Source organism: Arachis hypogaea, chromosome 19 (assembly GCF_003086295.3).
Source record: "Arachis hypogaea cultivar Tifrunner chromosome 19, arahy.Tifrunner.gnm2.J5K5, whole genome shotgun sequence".
NCBI classification, from domain to species: Eukaryota; Viridiplantae; Streptophyta; class Magnoliopsida; order Fabales; family Fabaceae; genus Arachis; species Arachis hypogaea.
This window is the reverse complement of record NC_092054.1, coordinates 33299889-33321480: the sequence shown is the minus strand read 5'-3', so window position 1 is coordinate 33321480 and position 21592 is coordinate 33299889. Positions and strand designations below refer to the sequence as shown.

The 21592-nt window shown below is 38.4% G+C and overlaps 1 non-coding gene across 1 annotated transcript; it reads left to right on the top strand.

Annotated features, from left to right (window-relative positions):
* The first annotated feature begins 20198 nt into the window (after positions 1–20198).
* LOC112780238 (small nucleolar RNA R71) lies at positions 20199–20306 on the top strand. The gene has a single exon (XR_003191090.1). It is a non-coding gene; the product is annotated as a small nucleolar RNA R71 (small nucleolar RNA).
* Positions 20307–21592: the final 1286 nt, after the last annotated feature.

Genomic DNA, 21592 nt, shown 5'->3' with positions numbered 1-21592 from the left:
GGCATCACCGTTGTCAATGGTTACATCCCCTTCTATTGTGAAAATGGTCCAAATGCTCTGTCACAGCACGGCTAATCATCTGAGGTTCCCGATCATGCTGGAATAGGATTCACCCTCTTTTTGCGTCTGTCACTACGCCCAGCACTCGCGAGTTTGAAGCTCGTCACAATCATTCAATCCCTGAATCCTACTCGGAATACCACAGACAAGGTTTAGACTTTCCGGATCCTCATGAATGCCGCCATCAATCTAGCTTATACCACGGAGATTCTGATTAAGGAATCTAAGAGATATTCATTCAATCTGATGTAGAACGGAGGTGATTGTCAGACACACGTTCATGGATTGAGGAAGGTGATGAGTGTCATTGATCATCACCTTCCCCATAGTTAGGCGCGAATGGATATCTTAGATAGGAACACGCATGTTTGAATAGAATACATAAATACTTGCATTAATTCATTGAGACACAGCAGAGCTCCTCACCCCCAACAATGGAGTTTAGAGACTCATGCCGTCAAAGAGTACAAAGTTTTGATCTAAAATGTCATGAGATACAAAATGAGTCTCTAAAAGTTGTTTAAATACTAAACTAGTAGCCTAGGTTTACAGAAAATGAGTAAACTATGATAGATGGTGCATAGATCCACTTCTGGGGCCCACTTGGTGTGTGCTGGGGCTGAGACTTAAGCAATTCACGTGCATAAGGCTGTTTTGGGCGTTCAACGCCAGGTTTGGATCCATTTCTGGCGTTGAACTCCAACTTTTAATCCTTTTCTGGCGCTGGACGCCAGAATTGGGCAGAGAACTGGCGTTGAACGCCAGTTTACGTCGTCTATCCTTGAGCAAAGTATGGACTATTATATATTGCTGGAAAGCCCTGGGTGTCTACTTTCCAACGCAATTGGAAGCGCGCCATTTCGAGTTCTGTAGCTCCAGAAAATCCACTTTGAGTGCAGGGAGGTCAGAATCCAACAGCATCAGCAGTCCTTTTTCAACCTGAATCAGATTTTTGCTCAGCTCCCTCAATTTCAGCCAGAAAAATACCTGAAATTACAGAAAAACACACAACTCATAGTAAAGTCCAGAAATATGAATTTTTCCTAAAAACTAATGGAAATAAACTAAAAACTAACTAAAACATTCTAAAAACTATATGAAATTAACCCCAAAAAGCGTATAAAATATCCGCTCATCACTTACCTTCTTCTTCTTCATTCCTTTAACCTCTCACCCTTACTCTCTTTCATTCTATTTTCCTTATTGCATTTGCATACCTTCACTCATTGCATTTTAATTTTGTGCATGTTTTCTTTTTCTTTTCTAAATCAAATACTTTTTCTTCGGTGTTGAATGTTGTTATTCAACTATTGTATCTTTTTTGGTATTATTTTGGTACTCAATGACTTGTTTTATTCTGATTGGGTGATATTATTTAAGCCAATGCTAATCTTTTATGACAATTGTATTCCTTTTGCATTGATATGAAGTTATATTGTCTTTCATAGTCCACTTTCTCTCCCCTATTGTTGCAATTTTTGCACTATTGATATGCCATTTGCTTCTACTGTTTTCTCACTTGCATGCTGTAGCTACCATGTAATTGAGACTCTCATTATTTGGCATTAACCCACTCATACTATATTTGTTTTCTTCTCTTTATTTCTGGGTTACTTTTCTTCTTTTTCCTTTTCTTTCAGGATGGCCACCGAAGAAGGGAAAGGGAAAACTTCTCAATGGGGCAACAGACAAGTCCATCTGCACAATCTATGGAGAAAAGCATCAGTTGGAGCAACCCATCCACGTGCACATCTTAGCATGCACTGAGGACGGTGCAATCTTTAAGTGTGGGGAGGTCGATACCAACTTCCGTGGGTTAGTTATTTCCTATTTCAACACCAATGTTTAATTTTCCTTGTTAAATTAGTTGTTGCATTTGCATGTTTGATTGCATGTTTGTTTGATTTTGTGCATGTTCTTCTACCACTACTTGGTTGGAGTGATAAGTTCTTTTTCAAGACCCTTTTTATAGCATTTCACTAATTTAAATTGAAAATTTTTGTTAAGTTTGTTTGAAGATTGTAATTTGGAACATGAATTATAGCTAAGAACACACCACCTATGAGATTTGAGCTTAATTATATGGTTACATTATTTAACCATGAACTTTTATTCTTGTGTGTTTTCTTATCTATGATTGTAATCTTTGCTTTGTTCCATTCTATATGTCCATTGTTTAGTGTATTTGCATGCATATATATGATTGAGGCCATTAATTATTATTAGATCACTTATGCCAAATAGCCTACTATTTCAATTACCTTTGTTTGCCACTTTGAGCCTTTTTATCCCCATTTGTTCTATATTTTACCACATCACTAGCCCTAAGCGGAAAAATAATTAATTACCTAATTTGAATCTTTGGTTAGCTTAAGATAGTGTGTTAACTAAGTGTGGAAAATTGTGGAAACCTGGGTTAATCGGAATGTGTTATGTTTCTACTTTATTTGAATATTGGGAATTTGGGTGCATACTCATGTGAGACCAGAAAAACCATGTGCATTGATATGTTATGTTTGCTTTTATGTTCAAAACAAAAAAAAGGAGAAAAAATTACAAAAAATAATAATAAATAAATAAATAAATAAATAGGGGACAAAATTATCCCAATGTTGAGTTTAATAAAAGATCAATGCATATGTGGTGAAATTAAAGTTAACTTGATACATGAGTATGTGATGCAAAAGTGAGATTATGGGTAGCTAGGCATGATTTTAAAATTATATAGGGTATGTGTGTGTGGTAGGTGAGAATTAGGTTAGTCAAAGATTCAAAGTATAACTCACTTGGCCATACATATATCCTCACTCTTACCTTAGCCCCATTACAACCTTGAAAAGACCTCATGATGTTTACATGTGTACACTAAATATTTGTTGATTGGTTAGATGAAGAACAAAGTTTTAGAAAGCATGACTAGAGAAGAGTAGAGTGATTAACCCTAGACACTTGAGAGATTAGAGTGCATATACACTACCAGTGAGGGTTCAATGCTTTATTCTATGTTCCCTACTTTCATGAGCTGTCTTCTTACAAGTTTACTTGTCTTTTACTGTGTGTTTTGAATTAGTGGAATCTGATCTATGTTTGTCTTGAAGAACTTGTTTACTTTCAACCAAATAGATAGAAACATCTTAGCATATAGTTGCATTCATATATAGGTTGCATTTCATGAGTCTTACTTTTCCCCATTTATTCTTTTGATCTCCTTGAGCTTAGCATGAGGACATGCTAATGTTTAAGTGTGGGAAGATTGATAAATCACTATTTCATGGTTTATCTTGTGCTAATTTGAGTGGTTTTTACCAAGTTTTTGCACACTTATTCATACAATTTGCATGATTTTACATTTTCCTTCCTAATTCTATGCTATGATTGAAAACATGCTTCTTTGGCCTTAAATTACTAATATTAATCCTCTCTTATTACCATTCGATGCCTTGATATGTGTGTTAAGTGTTTTCAGGCTTTATAGGGTAGGAATGACTTAGAGGATGGAAAGGAAGCTTGCAAAAATGCAAGGAACACAAGAAACTAAGGAGTTGACCAGCGAAGAAAGACACGTGCGCGTACCTGACTCGTGCGCGCAAAAAGCAAATTCGCATGGCGACGCGTGCGCGTACCTGACGCGTACGCGTGACACGTGAAGATGACCATCGACACATACGCGTGATTGACGCGTACGCGTGACATGCGCCACGTGTAGAAATTGCAGAAAATGCTGGGGGTGATTTTGGGCTGGTTTTGGCCCAGTTCCAAGCCCGAAAACACATAATAGAAGCTGCAGAGTGGGGGAATCAAATATTCATTCATTCATACAACATTCATTCACATAATTTTAGATTTTAGATGTAGTTTTCTAGAGAGAGAGGCTCTCTCCTCTCTCTAGGTTTTAGGATTCTTAGGTTTAATTCTTCTCAATTTTAGATTTCTATCTTAGTTTAACTTAGTTCTCTTCTACTTTTATTTGTCTTAGCTTTCTAGTTTATTTATTTCCCTTGTTGATTACTTTATGTTCCTATTTTAGTTTATGAATTCTCATGTTAGATTTGATTTTCTATTTAATGCAATTTGAGGTATTTCATATTTATGATTGCTTTCTTCAATTTATGTTATTGATGCTTTCAATTGGTTGTTTGGATTTTATTATCTCTTATTGCTTTTCTATGCTTTTATGTTGTGCCTTCCAAGTGTTTGATAAAATGCTTGGGAGGGTTTTAAGTTAGATTTTTATGTTCTTGGTTTTGGTTGAGTAATTGGAGACTCTTGAGATATCAAACTCCTTTGTTTATTGATAATTGAAAGTTGCTAGTTGATTTGGATCCCTCTAAAGCTAGTCTTTCCTTAGGAGTTGACTAGGACTTGAGGAATCAAATTGATCCATCCACTTGACTTTCCTTCATAGTTAGAGGTTTACTAAGTGGAAGCAATGGACAATTGATGTCACAATTGATAAGGATAACTAGGATAGGACGTCTAGTTCTCATACCTTGCCAAGAGTTTTCTTAGTTATTAATTTAATTTCTTGCCATTTTATTTCCTTGTTCAACCTTTCAAAAACCCAAAAAGATACTTTTCTATAACCAATAATAACTACACCTCCCTGCAATTCCTTGAGAGACGACCCGAGGTTTAAATACTTTGGTTTAGTTATATTGGGTTTGCTTTAGTGACAAACAAATTTTTGTATGAAAGGATTCTTTGTTGGTTTAGAAACTATACTAGCAACGAGAATTTATTGTGAAATTCTTTACTTGCAAAAATCTGTTCATCAGTGCGCTTTGATCCTCGCCAGTCAGCTCCTTAGTTTCTTGTGTTCCTTTCATTTTTGCAAGCTTTCTTTCCATCCTCTAAGCCATTCCTGCCCTACAAAGCCTAAAAACACTTAACACATAGATCACGACATCGAATGGTATAAAGGAGAATTAAAGATTGACAATTTAAAGGTTTAGGAAGCAAGTTTTCAATCATAGAACAAAATTGGGAAGGATTTGTAAAATCATGCAGTTTGTATGAATAAGTGTGCAAAGAACTGATAAATACCACTCAATTTAGCACAAGATAAACCATAATATAGTGGTTTATCACTTATGTATACTGTGGTGCGCATGCACAGTATGGTACGTACACACAGTTTGTTAAAATTGTATTGTGTGCGCACGCATACATGATGCGTACGCACAGCACCCTGTTTTACACAAAAATTTTATTTTTCAATGTTTGACCTTCTTGGCAAGCCTGTAAACCTCCGAAAATACTAGTTTGATGGAAATTTACCATTTTTGAACTATCAAATTGGTATGCGAAATTGTGATCATCAACAATGGCGCCAAAGGACTTGGAGCTCTCAAACGTGAATCACACTTTGTCACAATTCTGCACAACTAACCAGCAAGTGCACTGGGTCGTCCAAGTAATAAACCTTACGTGAGTAAGGGTCGATCCCACGGAGATTGTCGGCTTGAAGCAAGCTATGGTCATCTTGTAAATCTCAGTCAGGCAGATTCAAATGGTGATGGAGGATTGATAATTAAAAAGATGAATAAAACATAAAATAAAGATAGAGATACTTATGTAATTCATTGGTGGATTTCAGATAAGCGTATGAAGATGGTTTGTTCCCCTTGAACCTCTGCTTTCCTATTGCCTTCTTCCAATCATTCATACTCCTTTCCATGGCAAGCTTTATGTTGGGCATCACCGTTGTCAATGGCTACATCCCGTCCTCTCAGTGAAAATGGTCCTGATGCTTCGTCACAACATCGGCTAATCAGCTGTCGGTTCTCGATCATGTCGGAATAGGATCCATTGATCCTTTTGTGTCTGTCACATGCCCCACAATCGCGAGTTTGAAGCTCGTCACAGTCATTCCTTCCCAGATCCTACACGGAATACCACAGACATGGTTTAGACTTTCCGGATCCCAGGAATGGCTGCCATTAATTCTAGCCTATACCACGAAGGTTCCAATCTTATATTAGAAACCCAAGAGATACACACTCAATCGAAGGTAGAACGGAGGTGGTTGTCAGGCACACGTTCATAGGTGAGAATGATGATGAGTGTCATGGATCATCACATTCATCAAGTTGAATAACAAGTGATATCTTAGAGAAGAAGTAGGCGTGAATTGAATAGAAAAACAGTAGTAAATGCATTAATTCATGAGGAACAGCAGAGCTCCACACCTTAATCTATGGTGTGTAGAAACTCCACCGTTGAAAATACATAAGAACAAGGTCTAGGCATGGCCGTGAGGCCAGCCTCCAAACGTGTATAAGACTCTCAAAGATCAAAAGTATATCAAGTGTGTGAAATACAATAGCAAAAGGTCCTATTTATAGAGAACTAGTAGCCTAGGGTTACAGAAATAGGTAATTAATGCAGAAATCTTCTTCCGGGCCCACTTGGTGTGTGCTTGGGCTGAGCATTGAAGCTTTCATGTGTAAAGACTTTTCTTGGAGTTAAACACCAGCTTTTGTGCCAGTTTCGGCATTTAACTCCAGCTTTTGTGCCAGTTTTGGAGTTAAACGCCAGAATTCTTGAGCTGACTTGGAACGCCTGTTTGGGCCATCAAATATCGGGCAAAGTATGAACTATTATATATTGGAAAGCCCAGGATGTCTACTTTCCAACGCAATTAAGAGCGCGCCAATTGGGCTTCTGAAGCTCCAGAAAATCCACTTTGAGTGTAGGGAGGTCAGAATCCAACAGCATCTGCAGTCCTTTTTCAGCCTCTGAATCAGATTTTTGCTCAGGTCCCTCAATTTCAGCCAGAAAAAACCTGAAATCACAGAAAAACACATAAACTCATAGTAAAGTCCAGAAGAGTGATTTTTAAATAAAAACTAATAAAAATATAATAAAAACTAATTAAAATATACTAAAAACATACTAAAAACAATGTCAAAAAGCGTGTAAATTATCCGCTCATCACAACACCAAACTTAAATTGTTGCTTGTCCCTAAGCAACTGAAAGTGAAATAGGATAAAAAGAAGAGAATATACAATGAATTCCAAAAACATCTATGAAGATCAGTATTAATTAGATGAGCGGGCCTTTTAGCTTTTTGCTTCTGAACAGTTTTGGCATCTCACTTTATCCTTTGAAGTTCAGAATGATTGACATCTATAGGAACTCAGAATCCAGATAGTGTTACTGACTCTCCTAGTTAAGTATGTTGATTCTTGAACACAGCTACTTTATGAGTCTTGGCCGTGGCCCTAAGCACTTTGTTTTCCAGTATTACCACCGGATACATAAATGCCACAGACACATAACTGGGTGAACCTTTTCAGATTGTGACTCAGCTTTGCTAGAGTCCCCAATTAGAGGTGTCCAGGGTTCTTAAGCACACTCTTCTTTTTGCTTTGGACCTTGACTTTAACCGCTCAGTCTCAAGTTTTCACTTGACACCTTCACGCCACAAGCACATGGTTAGGGACAGCTTGGTTTAGCCGCTTAGGCCAGGATTTTATTCCTGTGGGCCCTCCTATCCACTGATGCTCAAAGCCTTGGATCCTTTTTATCACCCTTACCTTTTGGTTTAAAGGGGTATTGGCTTTTTCTGCTTGCTTTTCTTCTTCTTTTTTTTTTGCAAGCTTTTCACTGCTTTTTCTTGCTTCAAGAATCAATTTTATGATTTTTCAGATCATCAGGTAACATTTCTCCTTTTTCTTTCATTCTTTCAAGAGCCAACAATTTTAACATTCATAAACAATCAAACTCAAAAATATGCACTGTTCAAGCATTCATTCAGAAGAACAATAGTATTGCCACCACATCAAGATAATTAAACTGTTTTAAAATTTGAAATTCATGCACTTCTTTTTATTTTTTAATTGAAAACATTTTTCATTTAAAAAAGGTGATGGATTCATTTTCATAGCTTTAAGGCATAGACACTTAGACACTAATGATCATGTAATAAAGACACAAACATAAATAACATAAAGCACAATTTTCGGAAAAAACAGAAAAATAAAGAACAAGGAAATTAAAGAACGGGTCCACCTTAGTGATGGCGGCTTGTTCTTCCTCTTGAAGATCTTATGGAGTGCTTGAGCTCCTCAATGTCTCTTCCTTGCCTTTGTTGCTCCTCTCTCATGGTTCTTTGATCTTCTCTGATTTCATGGAGGAGGATGGAATGCTCTTGGTGCTCCACCCTTAGTTGTCCTATGTTGGAACTCAATTCTCCTAGGGAGGTGTTGATTTGCTCCCAATAGTTTTGTGGAGGAAGATGCATCCATTGAAGTATCTCAGGGATTTCATGATGAGGAATTTCCTCATGCTCTTGATGAGGTTCTCTTGTTTGCTCCATCCTTTTCTTAGTGATGGGCTTGTCCTCATCAATGAGAATGTCTCCCTCTATGTCAATTCCAACCGAATTGCAAAGGTGACAAATGAGATGAGGAAAGGCAAACCTTGCCAAAGGAGAGGACTTGTCCGCCACTTTGTAGAGTTCTTGGGATATAACCTCATGAACTTCCACTTCCTCTCCAATCATGATGCTATGGATCATGATAGCCCGGTCTATAGTAGCTTCAGACCGGTTGCTAGTGGGAATGATTGATTGTTGGATGAACTCCAACCATCCCCTAGCCACAGGCTTGAGGTCATGCCTTCTTAGTTGAACCGGCTTCCCTCTTGAATCTCTCTTCCATTGAGCGCCCTCTTCACATGTGTCCATGAGGACTTGGTCCAACCTTTGATCAAAGTTGACCCTTCTAGTGTATGGGTGTGCATCTCCTTGCATCATAGGAAAGTTGAATGCCAACCTTATATTTTTCAGACTAAAATCTAAGTAATTCCCCTGAACCATTGTAAGCCAATTCTTAGGGTCCGGGTTCACACTTTGATCATGGTTCTTGGTGATCCATGCATTGGCATAGAACTCTTGAACCATTAAGATTCCGACTTGTTGAATGGGGTTGGTGAGAATTTCCCAACCTTTTCTTCGGATCTCATGTCGGATCTCCGGATACTCATTCTTTTTGAGTTTGAAAGGGACCTCGGGGATTACTTTCTTCTTGGCCACAACTTCATAGAAGTGGTCTTGATGCACCCTTGAGAGGAATCTCTCCATCTCCCATGACTCGGAGGTGGAAGCTTTTGCCTTCCCTTTCCTCTTTCTAGAGGTTTCTCCGGCCTTTGGTGCCATAAATGGTTATGGAAAAACAAAAAGCTTTAGCTTTTACCACACCAAACTTAGAAGATTGCTCGTCCTCAAGCAAAAGAAGAAAGAAGAGAGTAGAAGAAGAAGAAATAGAGGAGATGGAGTGGGCTTTGTGATTCGGCCAAGGCGGAGAAGTGGTGTTTAGGTTGTGTGAAAATGAAGGAGTGAAGATGGGTTTATATAGGAGTGAGAGGGGTGTGTGGTTTGGCCATTATGGGTGGGTTTGGGAGGTTAAGTGGTTTGAATTTGGATGGTGAGGAAGGTGGGGTTTTATGAAGGATGGATGTGAGTGGTGAAGAGAATGGTGGGATTTGATAGGTAAGGGGTTTTTGGGGAAGAGGTATTGAGGTGATTTGTGAATGGGTGAAGAAGAGAGAGAGTGGTGGGGTAGGTGGGGATCCTGTGGGGTCCACAGATCCTGAGGTGTCAATGATATCTCATCCTTGCACCAAGTGGCGTGCAAAACGCCCCTTTCTGCCGATCCTGGCGTTAAACGCCAGGCTGCTGCCCATTTCTGGCGTTTAACGCCAGCTTCTTGCCCATTCCTGGCGTTAAACGCCAGTCTGGTGCCCTTTTCTGGCGTTAAACGCCCAGAATGGTGCCAGAATGGGCGTTTAACGCCCATTCTGCTACCTTTACTGGCGTTTAAACGCCAGTAACTGTCTCCTCCAGGGTGTTCTATTTTTCATTCTGTTTTTTACTTTGTTTTTGCTTTTTCAATTGTTTTTGTGACTTCACATGATCATCAACCTACAGAAAACATAAAATAACAATAGAAAATAGAAAATTATCATAGAATAGTAACGATTGGGTTGCCTCCCAACAAGCGCTTCTTTAATGTCAATAGCTTGACAGTGGCTCTCATGGAGCCTCACAGATGTTCAGAGCAATGTTAGAACCTCCCAACACCAAACTTAGAGTTTGAATGTGGGGGTTCAACACCAAACTTAAAGTTTGCTTGTGGCCTCCCAGCACCAAACTTAGAGTTTGACTGTGGGGGCTCTGTTTGACTCTATATTGAGAGAAGCTCTTCATGCTTCCTCTCCATGGTTACAGAGGGATATCCTTGAGCTTTAAACACAAGGGAGTCTCCATTCACTTGAATGATCAATTCTCCTCTGTCAACATCAATCACAGCTTTTGCTGTGGCTAGGAAGGGTCTGCCAAGGATGATGGATTCATCCATACACTTCCCAGTCTCTAGGACTATGAAATCAGTAGGGATGTAATGGTCTTCAACTTTTACCAAGACATCCTCTACAAGTCCATAAGCCTGTTTCTTTGAATTGTCTGCCATCTCCAGTGAGATTCTTGCAGCTTGTACCTCAATGATCCCTAGCTTCTCCATTACAGAGAGAGGCATAAGGTTTATGCTTGACCCTAGGTCACATAGAGCCTTCTCAAAGGTCATGGTGCCTATGGTACAAGGGATTGAGAACTTTCCAGGGTCCTATCTCTTTTGAGGTAATCTCTGCCTAGTCAAGTCATCCAGTTCTTTGATGAGCAATGGAGGTTCATTCTCTAAAGTCTCATTACCAAATAACTTGGCATTTAGCTTCATGATTGCTCCAAGGTACTTAGTGATGACAAGTCATCTTAGCCTAGTTTCACTAGTCTTTTTCTTTTGTTTTCAAATGAATTATGCACTTTCTTGAGCCATAAGCAAGCCAATTGGGTAGATTTTCATGCTTCCTTTGATTTAATCAACCATAGATGAATTAATGCAATTTCATGAGGTTTTATGCTATAATTGTCACATATTATGAAAGAATGAATATCTCATGATTTTGAGCATAGCTTTGATGTGTTTGGTTGATTAATTATAGGTGAAGAAAGCTTGGAGAAAGGTTGAAGCAAGAAGGAATGGCTAGGAGGAAGAGAGGACAAAAAGTTTGAGCAAAAGTTTGCCTCAAACTTTAGCTCAAACTTTTGGAATAAGTGAAAACGAACCAGGGAGCAAAAAGCTTGACCAAAAGTTTGCCTCAAACTTTTTGGCAAACTTTTGGCATCACAAATCAACACCCTGGAGAGCAAAAGTTTGCGCCAACGTTTGCCTCAAACTTTTTGGCAAACGTTGGCGCCATGAACAACACACCCTGGAGAGCAAAATTTTGCGCCAACGTTTGCCTCAAACTTTTTGGCAAACGTTTGCGCCATGAGTGTGCAAGGGGGAGCCAACGTTTGAGCAAAAGTTTGACCCCAAACTTTGGCTCAAACGTTGGTAGTAGCAAGGATGGGGTGGCTGATATGAAAAGTTTGAGTAAAAGTTTGCCTCAAACTTTTACTCAAGCTTACATGATTCCAAACCCGGTTCACTTCGGTTCTTCTCCAAACTCCAAGAGCAATCAACCAAGGCCTCTATCAACCCAATTCCATCAAGAGCAAAGGCCCAATTCAAGGCTTGAAGACCATTTGAAGAAAGTGTATAAATAGCTTAGGATTTAAGTTTTTAGGGAGTTTTTTTTTCTTTGGAGTTTTCATAGAAAGCTTTCTTTTCGGTTTTGATTAGTACACTTAGTAGAGAGCTCATTTTACATTTCTTGGCATTGTTGTTTTAATTCAAGGGAATTTGGGAGGAGAATTGATCTCTCTTCTTCCTTGTTCCTGCCCAGCACTCTTTACTTTCCTTGTCTTGGATCTTGGGTTGGAGAATTGAAGGAAATCTGTTTCAATCTCATCCTGAGATCTCTCTGTTTCATTTTACTGCATAATTGAATTTCCATTTTGGTTAATTGCTTCTGCCTTCTACTTTCTCTGCAATTTACAATTTACAATTCCTTTGCAATTGTTCTTGTTGGATCTAGGAAGGCATTGAGATCTAGACTTGGTTATCTAGTCTCTTGAGTCCTGAGATCTAAATTCTCATTTTACTTTCTCTGTTTAACGCTTTTCATGCTCATTTACAATTCTGTTTTTAGATCCGATTCAATCCAAGTTATCTTCTATTTCTCTGTTTGTTGAATTAAATTTTTTCCTTGTTTAATTTCTGCAAATCCAACTCCCAATTCCCTTTACAATTCAAGCCATTTACATTTCTTGCACTTTAAGATTCTGCAATTTACATTTCTTGCGTTCTATGTTTCTGCCATTTAATTTCTTTTCCTTTAAGATTCAGCACTTTAAATTTCAGTTCTCTTTAAATTCAATGCAATTTACCCATTCCCTTTACTTTCCATGCAATCTAAATTCTGCAAATCACAAATCACTCAACCAAATCTTGATTCGCTTGACTAAATCAACTACTAAACTAAAATTGCTCAATCCTTCAATCCCTGTGGGATCGACCTCACTCCCGTGAGTTTTTATTACTTGATGCGACCCGGTGCACTTGCCGGTGAGTTTTGTGTCGGATCGTTTTCCGGACATCAAGTTTTTGGCGCCGTTGCCGGGGATTGATTAGATTGACAATGATTACGTGAAGTGGAGATCTAGATCAAGCACTTTTTTCTTTTCTGTTTCTTTAACTTTTGATTAACACGCTAACTATTTGAATTTTTGCCTAAGCTAACTAATATTTCACTTCAGCCATGGATTGAAGTGTTATTGCTTTTCTGGTATTGTGTGATTCTTGTGTTTTGCTTGTATGTCAGATACAAGAAGAGAGATCCCTATCTTTCATGAAACTGACGAAAGAATCCTCCGAAGGCTAAGAAGAGAAGCAAGAGAAAAAAATGTTGCTAGAGAGGAAGAATCAGATGAAGAATATCATGAATTGGAGGAACACTCAACAAATCCAACAAATCCACCAGTGATAATGGCCAACAACAATGGTCAACCCCAGAGGAGAGTCTTGGCTTCATATACATTTGCTAATCCAAGGCATTGTGGGAGTAGCATCCTTACCCCAAATGTCGATGCAAATAACTTTGAATTGAAGCCCCAACTCATCACCTTGGTGCAGAACAACTGTTCTTATGGAGGAGGCCCCTTGGAAGATCCAAACCAGCACCTATCCACCTTCCTGAGGATATGTAACACAGTGAAGACCAATGGTGTACATCCTGACAGTTACAAATTGTTGTTGTTTCCATTTTCCCTGAGGGACAAAGCTACTCAATGGTTGGAGTCATTTCCAAGAGAAAGCATCAACAATTGGGAGGATCTAGTGAGCAAGTTCTTAGCAAAGTTTTATCCTCCTCAAAGGATCATTAGGCTCAAAACAGAGGTTCAAACATTTACTCAGATGGATGGAGAGTCATTGTATGAAGCATGGGAGAGATACAAAGCTTTACTCAGGAATTGTCCATCAGAGATGTTTAATGAATGGGATAAACTCCAAAATTTCTATGAAGGACTAACAATGAAAGCTCAAGAGGCACTTGACTATTCAGCAGGAGGCTCAATGCAACTCATGAAGATAGCTGAAGAGGCCCAAAACCTCATTGATATGGTGGCAAACAATCAATACTTCTTTGCTCATCAGAGACAACACCAGCCATCACAAAGGAAAGGAGTGTTAGAAATGGAAGGGGTTGACACCCTCCTAGCTCAAAACAAGATAATGCAGGAGCAGATTCAACAACAATTTGAGCAGATGGCTAAAAAGATTGATAGCTTGCAAGTTGTAGCAGTGAATACAAGCCAACCATCAACCAAATGGGGGCAAAATGAAGAAAACCAAGAAGATAAGCAGCAGGAACAACCTTAATATGTGCATAACCAAAGCTCCGGCCAAAATGAAGTCTATGGTGACACCTACAATCCATCCTGGAAGAACCATCCAAACATAAGATGGGGAGATAACCACACCCACAGCCAGCAACCGTGGCAGAAAAACTCAAACCAAAACAACTCAAGAAACACAACTTACTCAAACCACGACCAGCAAAACGCTAATAATAATCAATACAAGAAACCACAAAATACATATCAACCACCCCACCACAATCCACAAACTCATCAAAATAGCATTTCCGCACCAACATCTAACCCCCAAAACCACCACACTACCCCTACAAATAACTTCTAGCAACCACATTCCACCCCCATCATACTACCAATAGACCATCATGAAAGCAGAATTTCAAGTCTTGAGGCAGCCATACAAGCAATTGCTCAGTCCACTCAAAGCTTGGTCAAAGTGCAAGAGAGAAATGAAGCTACCATGAAGAGCCTTGAACGACAAGTGGGACAATTGGCCAAACAAGATGAACGGCCAACCAATGTTCTCCCAAGTGATACAATCTCCAATTCAAAGGACAAAGGAAAAGCTACAAAGTGGGAGGAGTGCAAAGCAATCATAGTGGGAAGTGAAAAGACTAGGGAGAAGGAAGCCATCAATCAAGAAGAACACAACAGAGAAGTTCCACAAGAAGAGACAGAAGAGAGAAGTGAAGAGGAGAGAAAGACCAAGAATGCAAAAAGCTCAAAGAAAGATGTGGACATCTTTGAAACACAGCTACAAGAGAAGAAGGAAGGGGTGAAGCCAGATGTCCCCAAACTTCCGTATCCTCAGAGATTCAAAAAAGAAAACGAGGATAAATAATACTCAAAATTCCTGGATATATTCAAGACTCTCAGCATCAATATTCCTTTCTTAGAAGCACTTGAACAGATGCCATTATATGCCAAATTTATGAAAGAAGTACTCACAAAGAAAAGATCCTTGAAGGAAGGACAGATTGTTGAGATGACAAAGGAATGTAGTGCTATCCTCCAAAGAGAGTTGCCAGAGAAGAAAGATGATCCTGGGAGTTTTTACATACCTTGCACCATAGGAAACATAACAATTGAGAAGTCATTTTGTGACCTAGGTGTAGGTATAAACTTGATGCCTTTGTCTCTAATGAGAAAACTTCAAATTTCTGAGCTGAAGTCCACACGAATAGTTCTCCAAATGGCTGACAAATCCATTAAGCAAGCACTGGGAGTTGTGGAGAATGTGTTGGTAAAAGTGGAAAAATTCTTTCTCCCAGCTGACTTTGTCATCCTGGATATGGATGAAAACCCTAACACTCCCATCATCCTGGGGAGGCCTTTCCTGGCTACGGGCAGAGCATTGATAGATGTTGAAAAAGGAGAATTGTTGTTAAGAGTGCATGATGAGCACCTAGCATTCCATGTTTTTAAAACCTTGCATGAGCCAATTCAAGAAAAAGATTCTATGAAGGATAAGGCCACAGATCAAAGTTTGAAGGAGGTAGTCAATGAGTTAGCTCCAAGACTTCCAAATCCATGCTTGAAAGAAGTAGAGATGGTGCAACAGACCAAAGAAATCAAGGAGGAACTAGATCCAAAACCTCCAGATGAGAAATTCAACATCTCAGATAAGGAACCACCAAGGCAGGGAGTATCTTTTGAGAAAGAAAAGAAAAAGAGGCCAAGAAGGTGGAGAAACAAGAAGATCCCTACTGAAGGCTTTTCACCAGGGGGATAAAGTAGTGTTAAACATCCAACCAATGAAGGTGTCCCCACAATCATCTAAATACTACACTGTGAACCGGGTCCTTTCACTTGAACACCTAGAGATCATCAAAAAGGAGACCGGAAGGAAGTTCACAGTAAGAGGAGAAAAGCTGAGGCACTATGATTTTCAACCCCCATGATCTAAGGGGATCGATGTCAAGCTAATGACAATAAAGAAGCGCTTGTTGGGAGGCAACCCAACCAGAGGTAATTTTCTTTTCATAGCTATTTCAATAAAAAGGTTAAATGATTGGCATGTATTGCAAGGAGCTAAGTTTGGTGTTTCACACCAAAACAATTTAAGGGAGAATAAAGGATTCTAAGTTTGGTGTTCCACCAAAATCTCATTTAAAAGCACATTCTCACCTTCTGCACAAAGGGTTACTAGCTCCAAGCAATTTGATAAATCATTTAATCATTGTCTGTTTCTAGTTTTTAGTTTTATTACCTTTAGCAAAGACTTAGGCTTTCACATATGGTTATGCATAAGAAACATGTCAAGGGACTAAGTTTGGTGTTCACACACCAAAGTAAGTTCAAACGCCTACAAGAAAGTCTTGCACACTAACTAGTCATCTAAGGGCTTGAGAAACAAGCAACTTCCATTAACACTGTAGGAATTCAATCACTCTCTTGGGAGGACTACACACCATTAGCTGAGAGAAAGAAGAAGAAGCCACCAAGAGGTTGTATTGTCACTTAACTCCATCAGCATTGAATTGCTCTAAATTGGAAGTGTGAATATGCCCATCTTAACAGTAACTGTTAGTTTAGTAGTCTTTGCATCATTTCTGTTTCAATTTAAAATAAGTAAGCTAGCCTAAGTATGTGCTTGTGTGTTTACTTTCACTTAACAAAAAAAAAGCATGCTTTGTCCCCTGCATCTTTAATTCAATAAAAGAAATGTTTGAAAGTGAAGTGAGATAGTTCTCTGTTAGATAGAAGTATAATAAAAGTAAGTGGTGGTATGTGTGTGTGATTGTATAATAGCTCACTTTTAGTAAATAAAAGAACTAGGATGTCTCCTTCTAAGTATAAAGTGGCCTACTGTCTATGAATCTCAATCAAATAAAAATCCTTGGTTAGAAAGAAAAACAAAAAGAAAGAAAAAAGGGGAGAAAAAGAAATAGCCAAAGAGTGGCAGAACAAAAGAAAACAAAAAGAAACAAAGCTGGACACCAATAGCTTGAACCTTAGAATATATGCCTGTGGTGTCTTTGTATTAGGATCTGCTTGGACTACTAAGCTCTTTGGAGTGCATCAACACTCGGTGACTTGGGTTAACTAACCCGGGATCATCAGCTGAAAATCCACTATCAAGAGCAACCTAACTACAAGGCATTTAGTAGCCCAAAGAGGTGCTGGGCATCAATGTTTTAAGAAGGAATGTGAGCCAAGTGTCTATAGTGAATAATGTGTCAAGTATAAAGAAAAGAAAATGAACTTGCTACACATGACACTCAAATAAAGCTTATAAACAAAATAATAGCCAAGGATAAAGGAATAATGAGAGGTCATAGCAGTATGTTACTTGAAGCTTGAAGGAGACTTTCTAGGCTTAAGAGTCAACAAGAAGTGAGTGTTTACATATCCACATAAAACCCTATGAACTACCAATAACACTCTACTAGCATGAACATCCTCTTCCATTTCATTCTTTCTTCTCAATAAATCTTTTCTTGCTTGGGGACAAGCAAGCTTTAAGTTTGGTGTTGTGATGACAAGTCATTTTAGCCTAGTTTCACTAGTCTTTTTCTTTTGTTTTCAAATGAATTATGCACTTTCTTGAGCCATAAGTAAGCCAATTGGGTAGATTTTCATGCTTCCTTTGATTTAATCAATCATAGATGAATTAATGCAATTTCATGAGGTTTTATGCTATAATTGTCACATATTATGAAAGAATGAATATCTCATGATTTTGAGCATAGCTTTGATGTGTTTGGTTGATTAATGATAGGTGAAGAAAGCTTGGAGAAAGGTTGAAGCAAGAAGGAATGGCTAGGAGGAAGAGAGGACAAAAAGTTTGAGCAAAAGTTTGCCTCAAACTTTAGCTCAAACTTTTGGAATAAGTGAAAACGAACCAGGGAGCAAAAAGCTTGACCAAAAGTTTGCCTCAAACTTTTGTGCAAACTTTTGGGAAAAAAGCTTGAGCAAAAGTTTGCCTCAAACTTTTTGGCAAACTTTTGGCATCACAAATCAACACCCTGGAGAGCAAAAGTTTGCGCCAACGTTTGCCTCAAACCTTTTGGCAAACGTTGGCGCCATGAACAACACACCCTGGAGAGCAAAAGTTTGCGCCAACGTTTGCCTCAAACTTTTTGGCAAACGTTGGCGCCATGAGTGTGTAAGGGAGAGCCAACGTTTGAGCAAAAGTTTGACCCCAAACTTTGGCTCAAACGTTGGTAGCAGCAAGGATGGGGTGGCTGATATGAAAAGTTTGAGTAAAAGTTTGCCTCAAACTTTTACTCAAACTTTTACTCAAGCTTACATGATTCCAAACCCGGTTCACTTCGGTTCTTCTCCAAACTCCAAGAGCAATCAACCAAGGCCTCTATCAACCCAATTCCATCAAGATCAAAGGCCCAATTCAAGGCTTGAAGACCATTTGAAGAAAGTGTATAAATAGCTTAGGATTTAAGTTTTTAGGGAGTTTTTTTTCTTTGGAGTTTTCATAGAAAGCTTTGTTTTCGGTTTTGATTAGTACACTTAGTAGAGAGCTCATTTTACATTTCTTGGCATTGTTGTTTTAATTCAAGGGAATTTGGGAGGAGAATTGATCTCTCTTCTTCCTTGTTCCTACCCAGCACTCTTTACTTTCCTTGTCTTGGATCTTGGGTTGGAGAATTGAAGGAAATCTGTTTCAATCTCATCCTGAGATCTCTCTGTTTCATTTTACTGCATAATTGAATTTCCATTTTGGTTAATTGCTTCTGCCTTCTACTTTCTCTGCAATTTACAATTTACAATTCCTTTGCAATTGTTCTTGTTGGATCTAGGAAGGCATTGAGATCTAGACTTGGTTATCTAGTCTCTTGAGTCCTGAGATCTAAATTCTCATTTTACTTTCTCTGTTTAACACTTTTCATGCTCATTTACAATTCTGTTTTTAGATCCGATTCAATCCAAGTTATCTTCTATTTCTCTGTTTGTTGAATTAAATTTTTTCCTTGTTTAATTTCTACAAATCCAATTCCCAATTCCCTTTACAATTCAAGCCATTTACATTTCTTGCACTTTAAGATTCTGCAATTTACATTTCTTGCGTTCTAAGTTTCTGCCATTTAATTTCTTGTCCTTTAAGATTCAGCACTTTAAATTTCAGTTCTCTTTAAATTCAATGCAATTTACCCATTCCCTTTACTTTCCATGCAATCTAAATTCTGCAAATCACAAATCACTCAACCAAATCTTGATTCGCTTGACTAAATCAACCACTAAACTAAAATTGCTCAATCCTTCAATCCCTGTGGGATCGACCTCACTCCCGTGAGTTTTTATTACTTGATGCGACCCGGTGCACTTGCCGGTGAGTTTTGTGTCGGATCGTTTTCCGCACATCACTTAGCAACTTGCTCTTCAGTGACATCTTCATCCTCTTCAGAGGAAGAATACTCATCAGAGCTCATGAACGGCATAAGTAAATTTAATGGAATCTCTATGGTCTCAGAATGAGCCTCAGATTCCCATGGTTCCTCATTAGGGAACTCCATGGAGGCCAGTGGACGTCCATTGAGGTCTTCCTCAGTGGAGATCACTACCTCTTCCTCCTCTCCAGGTTCGGCCGTATGGGTTGTGGTTATGGCTTTGCACTCTCTTTTTGGATTCTCTTCTGTATTGCTTGGGAGAGTACTAGGAGGGAGTTCAGTAATTTTCTTACTCAGTTGACCCAATTGTGCCTCCAAATTTCTAATGGAGGACCTTGTTTCAGTCATGAAACTTTGAGTGATTTTGATTAAATCAGAGATAATGGTTGCTAAGTCAGAGTGGCTCTGCTTAGAATTCTCTGTTTGTTGCTGAGAAGATGATGGAAAAGGCTTGCTATTGCTAAACCTATTTCTTCCACCATTATTATTGTTGAAACCTTGTTGAGGTCTCTGTTGATCCTTCCATGAGAGATTTGGATGATTTCTCCATGAAGGATTATAGGTGTTTCCATAGGATTCTCCCATGTAATTCACCTCTTCCATTGCTGGGTTCTCAGGATCATAAGCTTCTTCTTTAGAGGAAGCTTCCTTAGTACTGCTTGTTGCTGCTTGCATTCCAGACAGACTCTGAGAAATCATATTGACTTGCTGAGTCAATATTTTATTCTGAGCCAATATGGCATTCAGAGTATCAATATCAAGAACTCCTTTCTTCTGATTTGTCCCATTATTCACAGGATTCCTTTCAGAAGTGTACATGAATTGGTTATTTGCAACCATTTCAATGAGTTCCTGAGCTTCTGCAGGCGTCTTCTTCAGATGAAGAGATCCTCCAGCAGAGCTATCCAATGACATCTTGGATAGTTTAGACAGACCATCATAGAAAATTCCTATGATGCTCCATTCAGAAAGCATGTCAGAAGGACATCTTCTGATTAATTTCTTGTATCTTTCCCAAGCTTCATAGAGGGATTCACCTTCCTTCTGTCTAAAGGTTTGGACTTCCACTCTTAGCTTGCTCAATTTTTTTTAGGTGGAAAGAACTTTGCCAAGAAGGCATTGACTAGTTTTTCCCAAGCAGGCTTTCTTTAAGTTGTGAATTCAACCATGTTCTAGCTCTGTCTTTTACAGCAAAAGGAAAAAGCATAAGTCTGTAGACTTCAGGGTCAACCCCATTGGTCTTGACAGTGTCATAGATTTGCAAGAATTCAGCTAAGAACTGATGAGGATCTTCCAATGGAAGTCCATGAAACTTGCAATTCTGTTGCATTAGAGAAACTAATTGAGGCTTAAGCTCAAATTTGTTTGCTCCAATGGCAGGGATTGAGATGCTTCTCCCATAGAAATCAGGAGTAGGTGCAGTAAAGTCACCAAGCACCTTCCTTGCATTGTTGGCATTGTTGTTGTTTTCGGCTGCCATGGTTTCTTCTTCTTTGAAGAGTTCTGTTAGGCCCTCTAAAGAGAATTGTTCTTTAGCTTCTCTTAGCTTTCTCTTCAAGGTCCTTTCAGGTTCAGGATCAGCTTGAACAAGTATGCCTTTATCTTTGTTCCTGCTCATATGAAAGAGAAGAGAACAAGAAAGTAGGGAATCCTCTATGTCACAGTATAGAGATTCCTTGAGGTGTTAGAGGAAAAGAAGAATAGAAGGAGGAGGTGGAGAAGAGGGAATTCGAACTTATCAAGAGGGATAGAGTTCAAATTGCACCTTGATGAGGAGTCTTAGTCCTTTAAATAGAAGGATGTGAAAAGAGGGGAAGAAATTTTCAAAATTAATTAAAATATTTTAAAAAGAAATTTGAAAATTTGATTGACATTTTCGAAAACTAAGATTGGGAAAGAAATAAAGTGATTTTTGAAAAAGATTTTGAAATTAGAAAAAGATATGATTGAAAAAATTAATTTTGAAAAAGATGTGATTGAAAAGATATGTTTGAAAAGATATGATTGAAAATCAATTTAGAAAAAGAAAGTTTTTAAAATTAAAGTTGATTACTTGACTATCAAGAAATTAAAAGATATGATTTTAAAATTTAAAGTTTGATCCTTTCTTAATAGGCAAGTAACAACTTGAAAGTTTTGAAGTAAATCTTTAATTGAAGCAAGGATTTTTGAAAGTGGTAAAAATAAATATAAAATGGAAAGAAATTGATTTTGAAAGAGATATGATTGAAAAGATATGATCTGAAAAAGATTTGATTTTGAAAAATTATGAAAACTTGAAAAAAAATGTGAATTAAAAACAAAATCTTCCCTCTAGTGTCATCCTGGCGTTAAACGCCCAGAATGGTGCCCATTCTGGAATT